This window comes from Lagopus muta, chromosome 25 (genome assembly GCF_023343835.1).
Source record: "Lagopus muta isolate bLagMut1 chromosome 25, bLagMut1 primary, whole genome shotgun sequence".
NCBI lineage: Eukaryota > Metazoa > Chordata > Aves > Galliformes > Phasianidae > Lagopus > Lagopus muta.
In genome coordinates, this window is record NC_064457.1 from 3,306,659 (window position 1) to 3,320,023 (window position 13,365).

A 13,365-nucleotide genomic window follows, 5' to 3' on the forward strand; every position below is an offset into this window, starting at 1 on the left:
ACTCTGACACTCATCCCTTGAACAGTTTCTGTCAAGTCAGAGAGAGAAGCAGGTTAGAAACTGCTAAATGTGTGGCTTGGTTGAGAAACTTGTGGTGAATTATCCTGAGGGGTGCAAACGATGCATTTGGAAATTTTGAACTGTGGGAGTGTTTAATATTCCTTGTCACAATTACTATAATTTTCATATAATTCTTTAGGCTGAGTCTAATTAAAGAACAGATGTTTAACTTCTTTATCATTTTCTTAGCATGTATAGATCTGAAAGTCATCGGGGAAAACTGATTTGCATCTAAATATGTGTGGTGTTACTCGATCTATGATTGTGTAGCAAGGAAAGAAGAGGTTAAAAGATATTTCTTATCTTAAATTGGCTACAAGCAGGCTTAATAAACCTTTAATAAGAAACAGTGTCAATTTCTAAAAATGCACTGAGTTACAAATTGAGGAGCTGTGCAGTGGATAACCTGTCTGAGCTTCACTTCTCTGCGGGGCAGATCTGTGTATGGATGGGATGGGGGATGTTGCTGGAGGTGCTGAGGGGCTGCATGATCCCACCTAGGTTTGCTGGTGAACCTGAACTGGAGGCACAAACCATTGCTGCAGGTAGAACTAAGTGGCCTCAAGAGAAGCAACTGCATGACAGAGGGACCCAGCTTTCATGTGCTGAAGGAGATAATCCTAGCACAAAGCAAGCAGGGCCTCCCATGTGGGCAGCATAAGCTTGTTTCAGGATCCTTTGTGTTTACAAAGAAAATTCTGCAGTCCATAATGAAAACCTGGAAGCTGTGCCTGTATTGGCAGCAGTAGCCAAGGCATCCTTGGAATCTAATCTGGGTTTAACTAGCAGTACTCATACTTCTAGCTTCAAGGGACTTGTCTACAGGTAAAGCCATTTTTGGTTAGCTAATCTGGACAAGTTGTATGTGATCTTCCTTATTTCCCTCTTTGACAACAAACAAAAAAGAAAACTTTTATTTCAGTTTAGGAATGGTGCTTAATAAATAAAACGAATGGTTATGGAGGAGGTAGACTAAAAATGACCTTGCAGTGGTCTCTGAGTGATGAACTGTTGGGGTTTCCCTGTGCATTCTCTTTCAGTTTTATTGCATTTTCTAATCTTCTGAGCTCTCCTGTGCAAAAATCACCAATGATGGGCTCTCAGCAGTACCTACCTGACTTGGGGCACAAGATACAAATGAGTGGCACAGAGCAGTAGCTTAGTCAAGCTGTGGGGTTTACTCTCTTGGATCAGCTTAGGCCTTCGAAGTACAATGCTAATGATGTGTAATTGCTTTCTGAATTGGTCTTTTAGAGAAAGTAATTGTATTATAGGAGCTGTGAACCTCCCTGCATGATCTTGCAAAGAAATGCTAAGTGGATAGATTCCCTTTCATGAAGTGTGCTCATCATTGAGTGTGCTGCTGCTAAATGCCCTTCCTAGCCAAGGCTTCCCACTTTTAATCCTGCATTGCTGCATTACCAATCACTTGTTCTTTCATGTTGAAGTTTAACTCTTGATCTCCGTGTCTCCAGCTTCAGCTACAGAATGAGCGCTTTTCCTGCCAACAGCCTCTTTTCTCAGAAATATTTTCTTACTTTGCTCTGCTCAGTAAAGCGTACAGTGACAAACTTGACAAATCTCTCTGGTGTTATTCAAATTATTTATTGACTCCATCAGAAATGAGCAACCTCCTCTTAGTAACAGCACAGCCCAGGAACACAACCTGGAAGCCCTTGGAGAATTGATTTTACTCATGGAAGTTTTGCATGCTGTGGCTACTTCAGACTAACACAGCCCTCTTGTTCCTGCGTGTTCTTGGCCAAAGTCTTAAAGGTTTGCTGTTGGTGGGTGCAGAGCTCTGTCCTGCTGGGGAGGGCCACCACAGGCCCAATATTGTTTTAAGACGTGTACAGCTCCTTCATGTGTTCTCATTCATGGATTATAGTGAGCAGGTTTAAGTCCTTCTGATGAGCTGGGGCAGGATTTATATCCAAACTGTACGTGATGCACACTATTCCAAGCAGGATTCATTAGGTGCTGAGCTCTTTTGCTTTTGATTGTCTGCCATTATTTTGTGTATAGATATTTTTATGTTGCTTTGATTTGATTATTCTAGCTGACGAAGAGCTAGAGCTTCCTTATTGCTCTGATTGCATGATGTTGTGTTTTCTTTTGCTTTAATAAGAAGCTTGCCAATTTGTTTTTCATGATTCATCTCTGTATGTCTTGAGGCTTCTTATTTTTGATGAGAATTTCACAGCTTATATTTTTGCAGTGTTTAGGATGAATGCTTATTAAGCTTATCATGATCCTGAGGCATCAGCTCAACAAGATACCCAAACTTGTGCTTCATTCTTATCATGTGAGTAGTTCCAGTGATTTCGAGGGAATTTGCTGCACATCTTTTAATCTAGACATAACCATATGCAAAGTGCTGAACTGGGGCTTTTGTTCTTTATAGAACAGCTTATGAAGGAACTACTTGCAGCTTTGGCATTGTCTCAGGAATGGTGTTGTTTTGAGCCCAGATTTGCCACTCATTCAGAAATCATGGGTTTGCACCTCTCTGCCATTCAGGATGTGAACTAAACAATCAAGATATATTTTTAAAGGTAAATTATTGAACTTTCTCTTTGGTTGAAGAGCTGTATTTCTTCTAAAACCATCATGTCTGAAAAGTAAGTATTTAAAATGGAATTCATTTAATTTAGTGTCTCCGGAACCAGAAAAATACAAGCTCTGATTCTCAACAGAAGGAATTTCATTCAGGTCTCAGCTCCAGAGAGGCTTGGGGCTTTTCAGTGATATCCTGAATTGTGAGATGTAAACATTTCCCAGAAGTGCACCCATTTTAGTGAAAGATCATCAAGTCAGAAATAGTTACCAGTGAATCAGGGAGCTGGCTTGAGTATGTCTGAGCTATAGTTAGCATAAAGGTACTGAGAGCAAACTTTCCAAACATCCGCACTCTTGAACCTCAGAAATATCTTCACAGGGTGCTTTGGGGAGCAAAATGGGCATCCATAGGGAAACTTTAATACAGGCAAAACATCCAAGTGCACTTAACTGTGTTTCTGCCTGCATGTCAGTGTGTTTTCTCTCTGTCTTGGATACAGAATCAGGCAGTTGACAATGTGACATGGATATGCTGTGGGATGGACCACGTATCTCATGGGGCTAGAGATGTACGCAACTTGCAGCTGGAGCAGCGTGATCTGAGCTGCACCCAGACCCCCCAAAACTATTGGTCACCAGGACAGCATGGCTCACTTCCAGGTTCTCAAGTGCCTTTGCCATTATAAAACACTCATGCTTGCTATACTCAGCACAGGTGTCCTCTGGACCTGTAACAGAGAAGAAAATATTTTTTCCATCCTCCAGGGGGGAGCTCAAAAACTGCCTTTTTTTCTGTTGGGATGTACCTGAGTCTTTTAATTTCTTTTTTCTTAGTAGTGAAATCTGTTCACTGATCCCAAAATACAGCATGCTTCTTGGAGATATGGGAAGTAAAAATCTAGGACCAGAATATTTTAACAACCCTTATCTCAGTTATTTTACTATCATTTGGAGTACCTGGAGCACTGCGTCCAGTTCTGGGCTCCCCAGTACAGTACAAAACAGACAGGGATCTCTTGGAAAGAGTCCAGCGGAGGGCCACAAAGATGGCGAGGGGCCTGGAGCATCTCTGCTATGGAGAAAGGCTGAGTGAACTGGGGCTGTTCAGCCTTGAGAAAAGAAGACTGAGAGGGGACCTGATCCAGGTCTATAAGTATCTGAGGTGTGGGGGGCAGAATGGCGAGGCCGGACTCTTTTCAGTGGTGAGTGGAGACAGGACAAGGGGAAACGGCCGGAAACTGCAGCATAGGAAGTTCTGCACCAATGTGCGAAGGAACTGCTGTACAGTGAGGTGACGGAGCACTGGAACAGGCTGCCAGGGAGGTGGTGGAGTCTCCTGCTCTGGAGATGTTCAAGACCTGCCTGGATGCCGACCTGTGCGACCTGCTGTAGGGAACCTGCGTTGGCAGGGGGTTGGACTCGATGATCTCTGGAGGTCCCTTTCAACCCCTACAATTCTGTGATTCTGTGATTTCCTATCTTGTCTATCAGAATGAACCAATCCAAACAAATAGTGGTGGCATTTATTTGTGGTTCTTTCATGTTGACTTGAATATGCTTTTTTTTTTCAAATTGCTTATACTTCTGTGGACAGATGGTGGATTTCTTACCATCCTCTGTGATTTCTGAAGGCGGCTGGTTTCATTTTTGCTGTAGAGGGAAAAAGAAAGGGGGAAAAATGTAATTTACGAACATAAAAATATTTGTGATAGAGCTTGAAGGAAAAGAAAAGAAAACAAAAGAAAAGCCAGTGGGTAAATTGTCAGTTGACTGACACCAATTAGTAATATCTTTGGTGAAGGAGAAACAACTCAATGTATTGGGTTTAATTCAAATCCCCTTGGCTTGTCCTTTGTAGGGATGGAACAGTTGGAACAACCACATCACAACAGCGGTAATAAAAACAAATCAAAACAACTTCCCCATGGCAGATCATGAAACAAAGGCCTGGTAAATACAGGCATACTTCAGATGTTTCTGCTGATGGCACACAAAACATGTTCTGTGCAAGTATTCAGAGTATAGCTCGTACTGATGCTGCAAACACAGGCACAGTCAGGGCATCTGGGCATTTCCAAAGATTATTTCCATCAGCACAAACTCTGATTCATCTGTCTCCCCTCCTCTTCCATCTCATCCAAAATGAAACAAAGCCTCCTGGGGAAACGTGTGCCAATGATCAAAGGGAGCTCCATCATAAGAATTCCACTTAGGGCTAATGAGAAGGTAATTGTGATTTAAATAAATACCATCTGATTGCTATCTTTGCATATTTACTGGAGGCAATGACAACAGCTAAGCTACAGCCTGTAACTTATCAGCTGGACCCACGACTAGCCTGAGTAGCACAATTCTTGTAGTTTATTTTGTTCAGACTTAAGCTAATCAGAACAGGGTGCTTTTCCAGTGGTCTGGATATCTTATGTGATTCCCAACAGCACTGAGGTGTTGGGATCCTGGAAGGCAGAAACTAATGGAAACTACCCTTTACAATCAGCTTCAGGCCTCCTGGCATTCATGAAATTGAAATTCAGTTGTAGGAGCACTGAAGAACTGGGGAGTTAGGACTGTTTTTCTCGTGTTTCGTGCAGAAAGCAGCTCTTCCTTTGATGGCTGATTGCCCTCAGCTTGCTGTGTGCTGAAGCTGGTTGGGCAATACTTGTGAGCCCACTGCGAAATACTTGTGAGCTTTAGGGTTGTGCTGCCTATCTAACTCTAATGAAAACCATAGGATTTCCTTGAACTAACCCCCAGTGAAATTACAGCGGGTTTGGTAGAGAAACTTCCCAGCTTTATTTTAAGAATGTCAGTGATGAGGAATCCACTGCAGTTGATTGGAACCCACTGATTAATTCTTAATCTTATCCCTTTGTCTAGTAAGGAAAACTTCTCTAGTATCACATCTTTCTTGCATAAATTGTTATTTTATCATATAATAAATTATTACTTGTTATTATCAGCTGCTGCCTTTGGGAGTGTAATCATGTCCAAGAATTCTACAGCAGTTGTTTGCCTGAGCTACATACACTGATCCACAGCAGGGCTCAGCATTGCGAGTAGCTGTATCTGGAGAATTCAGGAGGAAGACAAGAGGTGCACAGAGAAAATATTCAAGTTTGTACTCTCCCTCAAATCCTTCCTTCAACTTCTACAGATGAGTCCTGAGTTCTTTGCTGGAAATTGACAGAAGAAAGCAGTGAGAGGGATCCCAAGTCCCTTCCTGAGAAGGAGAAATAGGGTAAGTTAGGACCTGCATGTCTCGTGCAGAAGGACTCCCAGGCCCATACAATCCCTTCACGCCCTCACTGTTGTGCTGCAAGACATACATCTCTCAGATGTTTCCTTTTCTTGTCCTCTATGGTGGCCCCTTCCTCACTGTGTAATTCAGCCACGTTCCCACCAGCAGCACTCCATGCCCAAGCCCCTGGCACCCCACTGCCAATGCACCTCTTACTTATGGAGAAGGAGCCTGGTGTGGGCTGGGCAGGAGGAGATGGAGCTTCAGTAAAAAGGCACAACTTCTGGAGAGTGAGAATGGGGAGAGGTCCTGATTGCACCCACAGCCAGGAATTCTTTCTTCTGTTGTGCCAACTGCTCTGTGATGAAGATACTCTGTGAAATGTGACAAGTGACTTTTTTACTCCCTAGATGTCTTCCCCCATATAGAGTTAGAGCTTTTTTACACTTGTGGAGTCTTACCTTTCATTTACAGGATAGCCTCAGTCCACCTCTGCTACTGCACAGGCTGAGGATTTTCATAGCCCTGGCTCCAGCGTACATCAGCCTCCTCCCCTCTCAGGCGCTACTCAGTGTGCAACATTTCTCTATTGAAAAAAGCCTTTCCTGTTCTCTGAGCTGCTTTTCTATCTCATTACACACAGACCATCGATTAAGCAACAGTGGCACTCAGGAAAAGGCGAAGTGGCTCGGAAGTAATTGATCTCCATTCAGTCTTTGTGGAAGAAGTCATAATCTATAGTGGTGATGTATCTGTCCTCCCATGCATTTCTTTTTGCAGGGAAACACAAAACTGCTCACAATTTTAGGACTTGTGCATTTCAGAATGTGTTTGAAAAACAGCTTCTTGTCTGATTAAAAATAATGAAATTGTTGCTAAGCTACAGAATATGAAATTTTGGAACATCAAATTCAATTTCTGAGAAAGAGTCCTGTTTCTTCAAGCAGAGCCATTTTCACATGGTAGGTGTCTTATGCACATACATTCTAGGCTATTTCTTTGCCGTTTCTCAGCTGTGTTAGGGCTGAGCAGGGATGACCACATTACAATGCTGTTGTGGCATTTTGGTCCAATCTGCTGTAATGTCACTGCATGGGGAAATCCTCTGAGGTCTGTGTCAGAGTACAGTGATGGATGGATGTATTGGCTCATTCTGAATGTTCTTGAGCTGGACCCATTGGAAGGGAGCTTAGTGTCAGTGTCGAGTGGTGGGATGGTAAGAAGGCTTTTGTGACACTGAAAACCTTTGTGGCAATTACAGAGAGAAAGTGAAGATGTGGTAACAGGGCAGGATGCAAGGATGAGTACAGGGAAGGCAAGGTCTGAGCAGAGACATCAGTGCTGGGGAATGGTCTGAGAGGGTCATGAGAAGAACAGTAAAGTACTCACTAAAATATCAGATGCTTCAGGAATAAAAACAAAAACAAATTGTATAAAGATCTAATATTTGGGAATTCAGTATTTGCTGTATGATGCAACCTGGAAATCACAGGCCAGTATGTAGCAGGGCTGTGTGAACTTAACACTGGGATGAGCTTTTCTGCGATATTAATGGTTCAGGCACTGTGAACTGCTATTTGGGCACTTGAATCCTTCAGTGAGCACAGGTCCTCTCTTCAGCTACGTGGGCTCTCCTGGTGCTATTTGGAAGCTGTTGATCCCAGATACTGAAAGTGAGATGCATGTACAGACTGCCCTTAGAATTGTCACTGTTAGCTGAGCAGCAGTGGTACAGACAGAAAGGTGGATGGTGGCCATGCTGTTAGTAGCTGCTGCTGCAAAGAGCAGGGAAATAAACAGCACCCAAACCTGAGAAGATCAGATGTGATAGATGATTTGCAGCAGGCAGGAAAGAAAGGCAAAAGCAAACTCAAGAAACAGAGTGGTGATCTGGAGAGAAATGTAAATAGTCTGAGTTGTGGGCACTGACAGGAAAAATATAAATGCTTGTAGAATAAGAAAAGAAGCTGCTCTGCAGAGGTGTGCAATCTATTACTGGAATAGGTGAGTAAGAAGCACTCGCTGAAACTACTTCAGTGAAATGGCTTTTTGACACTGTGCTGGATTTGTGGCTGAGCAGATGCCTTTGAGGAAGAAATGGCTGCTTTCCACAAAAAAAAACAAAACAAAACAACCACAATCCTTTTCTTTTTCTTATTGTAAGCCTGAACTCCTGAAAACCAAATGTTTCATGTATGTCTTTTAACACCAGAAATTCTGCCAAGAAAACTTCAAACATTTTTTGTGGCAACTCAAGGCAAAACAGCTAAATTTTTTCTTCCTTTCTTTCCTATTTTCTGTGAGAATAATGACCAGTGTCACAGCGGATTTGTAGTAGGAAGGATGAGCAGGTTGCATCTCTGCAGAGATCAGCTCCATCGTGCTTACGGGCTGCTGGTGTGAGGAGGTAGAGAAGATAATTTCTGGAACTAAAACTCCAACTGTCACAAAGACCAGCAGCTCAAATGTTCCCTGTCAAACTGACAAACTGTCTGAAACGTGAGCAGTGTTAAAGGCTTCTGCAAAATTTGACAGGGTATCTGTCCCTAAATCACTGGAGAGCAAATCCAGGTAAAAATATCTGTGCTAGCTTATTAGCATAAAATCATAGAATAGCTTGGCTTGGAAGGGACCTCAAGATCAAGTTCCAACCCCCCTGCCACAAGGCAGGGCCACCCTTCCCTGTCTTTGTTGGCCATCCCTCTTCTGATGGAGCCCAGGACACCTTTTGCTTTCCAAGCTGCAGGAGCACGCTGCTGGTCGTGGTCAGTTTGTCATCCACCAGGACCCCTGGCTCCTTCTCTGCAGGGCTGTTCTCAAGGATTTCTTCCCCCAGTCGGTATACGTACCTGGGATTACTCTAACCCAAGTGCAAAGCCTTGCTCTTTGCTGTGTTGAACTTCTTTAGCTTTACATGGACCCACCCGTGTTAGCATCTCCCAGGAGTGTGAAATAGTGGAATGGCACAGGTAGGAAGGAGAGGTTGAGATACCTCAGGAAAGTGTCTTCTCCACCCCCTGCTCAAAGCAGGCCCAGCATTGGATTCAAACCACGCTGCTTAGGTCTTGGCTTCAATTGGGTCTTGAAAATCTCCAAGGTGGCACAATGCAAATACAGGAGAGGATGCAGTCGTGCAGTGCCAGGGCTACTCTTTGCCAGCCACGAGCAGAGCAAATACTCTGTCCTGTGTGGGGTGTGTTTTAGAGAACTCTGATGGCAGTCAGCCACAAAAGCAAAGCAATAATAGTAATGCTTGGTGTTAAAACAAGTTTCTTTTTAAAAATAAAGTTCAAAAGAGATTGAGCGCGTTGTGAATTAAACACACGACTGACAGAATAAAGCAGCAAAAGAAAAAAATATTATAAAAGCGACCAATTCTGCCTATTGGTTGATGGAGCATGTTGAAGCTGGAGAATAGCATTCCTTGAATAAAGGAAAATTCCTCCCAAGATCCACAAAGGCTTTCTCAGCTATAACTGGCAGCAGTCACTTTGTGTAGGAGAAGGTAAATGATTAACAGCTATGTGAGGACTGCAGCCTTCTATCTTTGTGTAGCAACTCCCTAGACCAGCAGCCCAGACCCACTACAGCCAGGCAAGGGCTCAGCAGGCTGCTGTGGAGCTGTGGAAATATTTCAGATATTCTAGTTTTGTTGGGCCCAGCAAAGAGATCTCAAAAGCACCTTCTGCTGGACCTAAGTTCTATTTTCCTTTTGTTTCCATCTGAAGTACACGAATATAAATGAGCCCCAGTCTATCCATGCTGGTCTGCTGGGACTCTGGACCCAGAAGTCTGATCAAATTAACTTGAAGCATTTTAGCACACGAGTGTGTTGGGCTCTGCTCATTTAAATTTTACATAAATTCAAGCACCAAATCATAATGTGGCAAACAAGCATCAAGAAAGCTAGAAAAGGAAAGTCTAGATTTACCAGTAACCAGCAAAAGCTGGCAGCTGCCTCTGAGATTCACAGTCTCATTCTGGGAGTCAGATGAGAGCTTTGTGAGAAGAAAAGGAAATCCGGGTCCCCACGAGCACATGAGGGGTGTGCAGACCTGCCTCTGAACTCTGTGGGCAGGGCAAAGATTGAAGGAGATGGATGTGGTCGGTGACACTTGTGAGTCATCAGGGCTGGCAAGCGGGGGACAGAGACCTTTCTCCTCCTCAGTCTGTTTGCCACCTGCACGCTGTGTGTGTGCTGCTGCAGCTGGAGCTGAGGACCTCAGAGCACAGCAGCTCATAGTGAAGCCATGCTGCTTTGGTGGGGTACCAGTGCTTGCTTGCTGGTGCTTCATTTACTCTTTGTTAGATTTAGACCCATCACTGGGTTATTGGAGTATGGATCTGCACAGGGATGTGACCTTTGCAATTTTTCTGTGCCGGGCTGTATGATACAACAGATGAGAAGCATCAACTTGTCAGTTCAGCCACCAGGTATCAAACTGACTGACAGCCCGGGGAAGCTGCAGCTACACCGAATTGTCCCTAGAGAATGCTTTGATGGGTTCTTTTGCTGCAGGCATTTGTGTAAGGAGTGGGCACCTACATTTGTACTCCTGTGTCGGACAGTGGCACGAAAAGGCCGGAATGTGTGGAGTAGAAAGTGAGCTCTGGTTCAGTGCAGATCTGGGGAGGGATAATAATTAATTGCTTACAGGCAGGTTTCTTAACTGCCTGCAGGCTTGGGAATGTAAGCATATGAGAGCGTGCCAGCATGTCCCTTCTCTGAGCATCTTTGCTATTCCCATTTGGATTTGTTCAATTACATGGCAAAGTTTTTCTAACCACCAGCAAGGGAAATTCATCCTGAGATCAGAAAAACAGTAATAGTAACTTGTAGACCTTATTCAGGACTTTGGAGCCTTCAGAGCACTAAACAAATGTTAGCTAATGAATCAAGCTGTGCTGCTTCTCCTGCCCCAGCCCTGGCAATAAATGCTCCAGGATTAGAAACATGCTGACACGTGTGCTGTGAGTGCCTGAGGCTGAGGGCATGGTGGCTCCTGAGCTGCTGCCTTGATGGTGCTGACGGGTAAAAAAGGATCTTGTCAGCAGATCTGGTTGGGATATGTGCGGGGCTCATCCTTCAAAGAAAAATATTCCATTTATCATCCTGGAAATGAAATGGAAATGTTATTGCTTTCTAAGGAAGCTTTAATTCAGTTTTAATTTTCTGGTACAGTAGGTTAGACTTCATCAGAGTGGCTCTGATGCCCACAGAGCATCTGGGACAGCAGCTCTTGGGACACTGGTGGGAAATGGCAAAAACTGTGTTGGTTATTTGGGTGCTGAGGTGTGGGTTTGAATTATGGCACAGCTGCTCAGTAGATAATTTTTAACATTTTTTTAATGTTTTGGCAGCAGACTGTATGTGAGAGATGAAACGTGCACGAGTTGAACTCCACAGCTGTAGGAATTGCTGTCAAAGCCACTCTTCAGTGTCCATCTGCCTTCCTTTGTAAGGTGACTGGGGAAACCACCTTCTGTCCAGCCAATAGGTGCAGGAAGGACTGCATGAAACCCTATGGGCAGTGGGAAACACCGGAGTGTTACCGTCCCATTGGGAAGCGATTTTTGGTCTTCCTGTACACACTGATTCAGCAAGTGCTGCTGAATGGTCCTGCTTGACAGCTGTTCCTCCAACAGATGCTTTACTTTCTATTTTCCTGGTCCTTCGCCCCATCTATTTGCTTTTCTGCAGTACAACACACAGCGTTCCTTGCCTGCCATCGTCCTGCTGGTCATCTTATTGCTTAGGCAAGAAATACAACGGTTAAATCTTCAGCAAGGAACAAATGAGGCCAGCTTCATGTTCTGTGCTGCTCTGGTTTCATTGCTTTCTTAAAACAATGGCAACAAATGCAGCAGCAACAGCAACAAAGATTGCATCTTTTCTGCAGATAAGTGAATTATTTGTGGCCTGGAGCTGGCAGTATGGGAGGAGGCCGATGAGTGGATTATTATTACAGACATGAGGTCCATCTTGTGTGTGTTGGGGCCCACGCTTGTTTTATTGCCACTGTCACGGCTTGCTGTTTTCTGACTGTGGAGATGAGCATGTAATTCTGTGGCCTTCCGTGGGACCAGAGAAGGGAGAAACCAGCATGGGCAGGGACAGCAACCCCAACTGACCAACTTGGTCTCTTTTTTTAATTGTAGATTTTACTTCTCAGAAGCAGACCGAGAGGCAGATGTTGGCCTCCCAGCCCCGAGCCATGTTCTGGCTGGCAGTGCAGTGCTGGCCTAGCGCTGCCATTGCCGCCGCCTCTTGTGGGGTGGCAGGGAGCCCTGGGGGCTGCTGCTGGCCTTCCTCTTCTTGGGCCGCCGGTGCCCCCCAGCAGAGCGGTCCCTGCCCTGGGTGGAGGGGCCCGCTGCCACCGCCTGCCCCTCTTCCTCCTCTGAGGGCGCAGCGTTGGTGGTGCGGTGCCCGGGACCCCCCTGAAGGTCAGCGGGGAGCTCCTCAGCGCCGGGGCCTGCAGGGCTGGCAGAGCGGCGTGGGCTGGAGGCAGGAGGCCCCTGGTGGGAAGTGGCGGGGCTGGGGGCAGCTGCGGGTCTTTCTTGCTGCCCAGCAGCAGCACGGCTGTCCTGGTGGTGCTGCTGCCGGCGGAGCTGCCGGCCGTAGATGGCTGCGGTGATGGTGATGAGCCTCCTCACAAAGCTCTCCGTGAGGTCCCTCAGGGATGGCCGCAGCTCCTGCAGCAAGACCTCTTCGTCCAGCCCGTACATACAGAGGCAGAGTAGGACGATGCTCTGCCTGGAGTGCACCACCCACCACGTGCTCCTGGAGATGGTCCGGAACTCCCGATCGAGCCACCGGAGCAGGGGTCTGAGGTCAGGCTGCTGCTGGAAAAAGGCAGCCCAGACCTCCGGAGGGAAGTTGTTCTCCGGAGCAACGAAAGCTGGCTCTGCAGGCCCCCGCTCACCCTGCAGGCCAGAAGCTGAGCATGCTGCGGGCTGTGGGATGGCACATTCAAGATAATCCTCATCTGACCTCACCGAGTACACGATGGTCCTGACCTTCTGCCCGCATACAGCACAGCTCGGTTTCTGGATGGCCCACCAGAGCGCACAGCCATAGCACAGCTGATGGAAACAGGGGGTCACGTAGGTCACATCTTCCCGACCGTGCCCGCAGATGGGGCAGGTTCAGGGCGATGGTGCCTCCATGGCCCCGGGCTGTGCGGTGGGCTGGGAGAGCCGAGGTCAGGAAGCTGCTCCCCTCGCAGGCGCCACAGCGGGCAGAAGGTGTCACAAACTGAAAAAGAGAGAGAGAGGCTGCGGTCACTCGCTGTCCCCGGGGCTGGCAGCAGTGATGCCCGGTCCCTGAGCGGCAAACCCACCCCAGGGCCGTGTCCCTGCACCGCTCACCTCTGCTGCTGCGAGCGCACTTGGCGGAGCCCCAGCTGCCTGAGCCAGGCAGGGCCAGGGAAACACTGGTGATGCTGTGAGCTGGGCACCCAGCAGTGCTGCCGGCAGCCGCACAGCATGACACAAACAAAGTCCTCGGA

At 46.2% G+C, this 13,365-nt stretch overlaps 1 protein-coding gene and 1 long non-coding RNA gene across 3 annotated transcripts in view; both read left to right on the forward strand.

Annotated features, from left to right (window-relative positions):
* The window catches only part of ASIC2 (acid sensing ion channel subunit 2), a 418,256-nt gene that overhangs the window by 145,896 nt on the left and 258,995 nt on the right, over positions 1 to 13,365 (forward strand). The gene's annotated exons all lie outside the window — the stretch shown is intronic.
* LOC125684668 (uncharacterized) lies at positions 2,271 to 7,552 on the forward strand. Its single transcript, XR_007373315.1, has 4 exons — positions 2,271 to 2,365; positions 2,465 to 2,615; positions 5,774 to 5,857; positions 6,008 to 7,552. It is a non-coding gene; the product is annotated as an uncharacterized LOC125684668 (long non-coding RNA).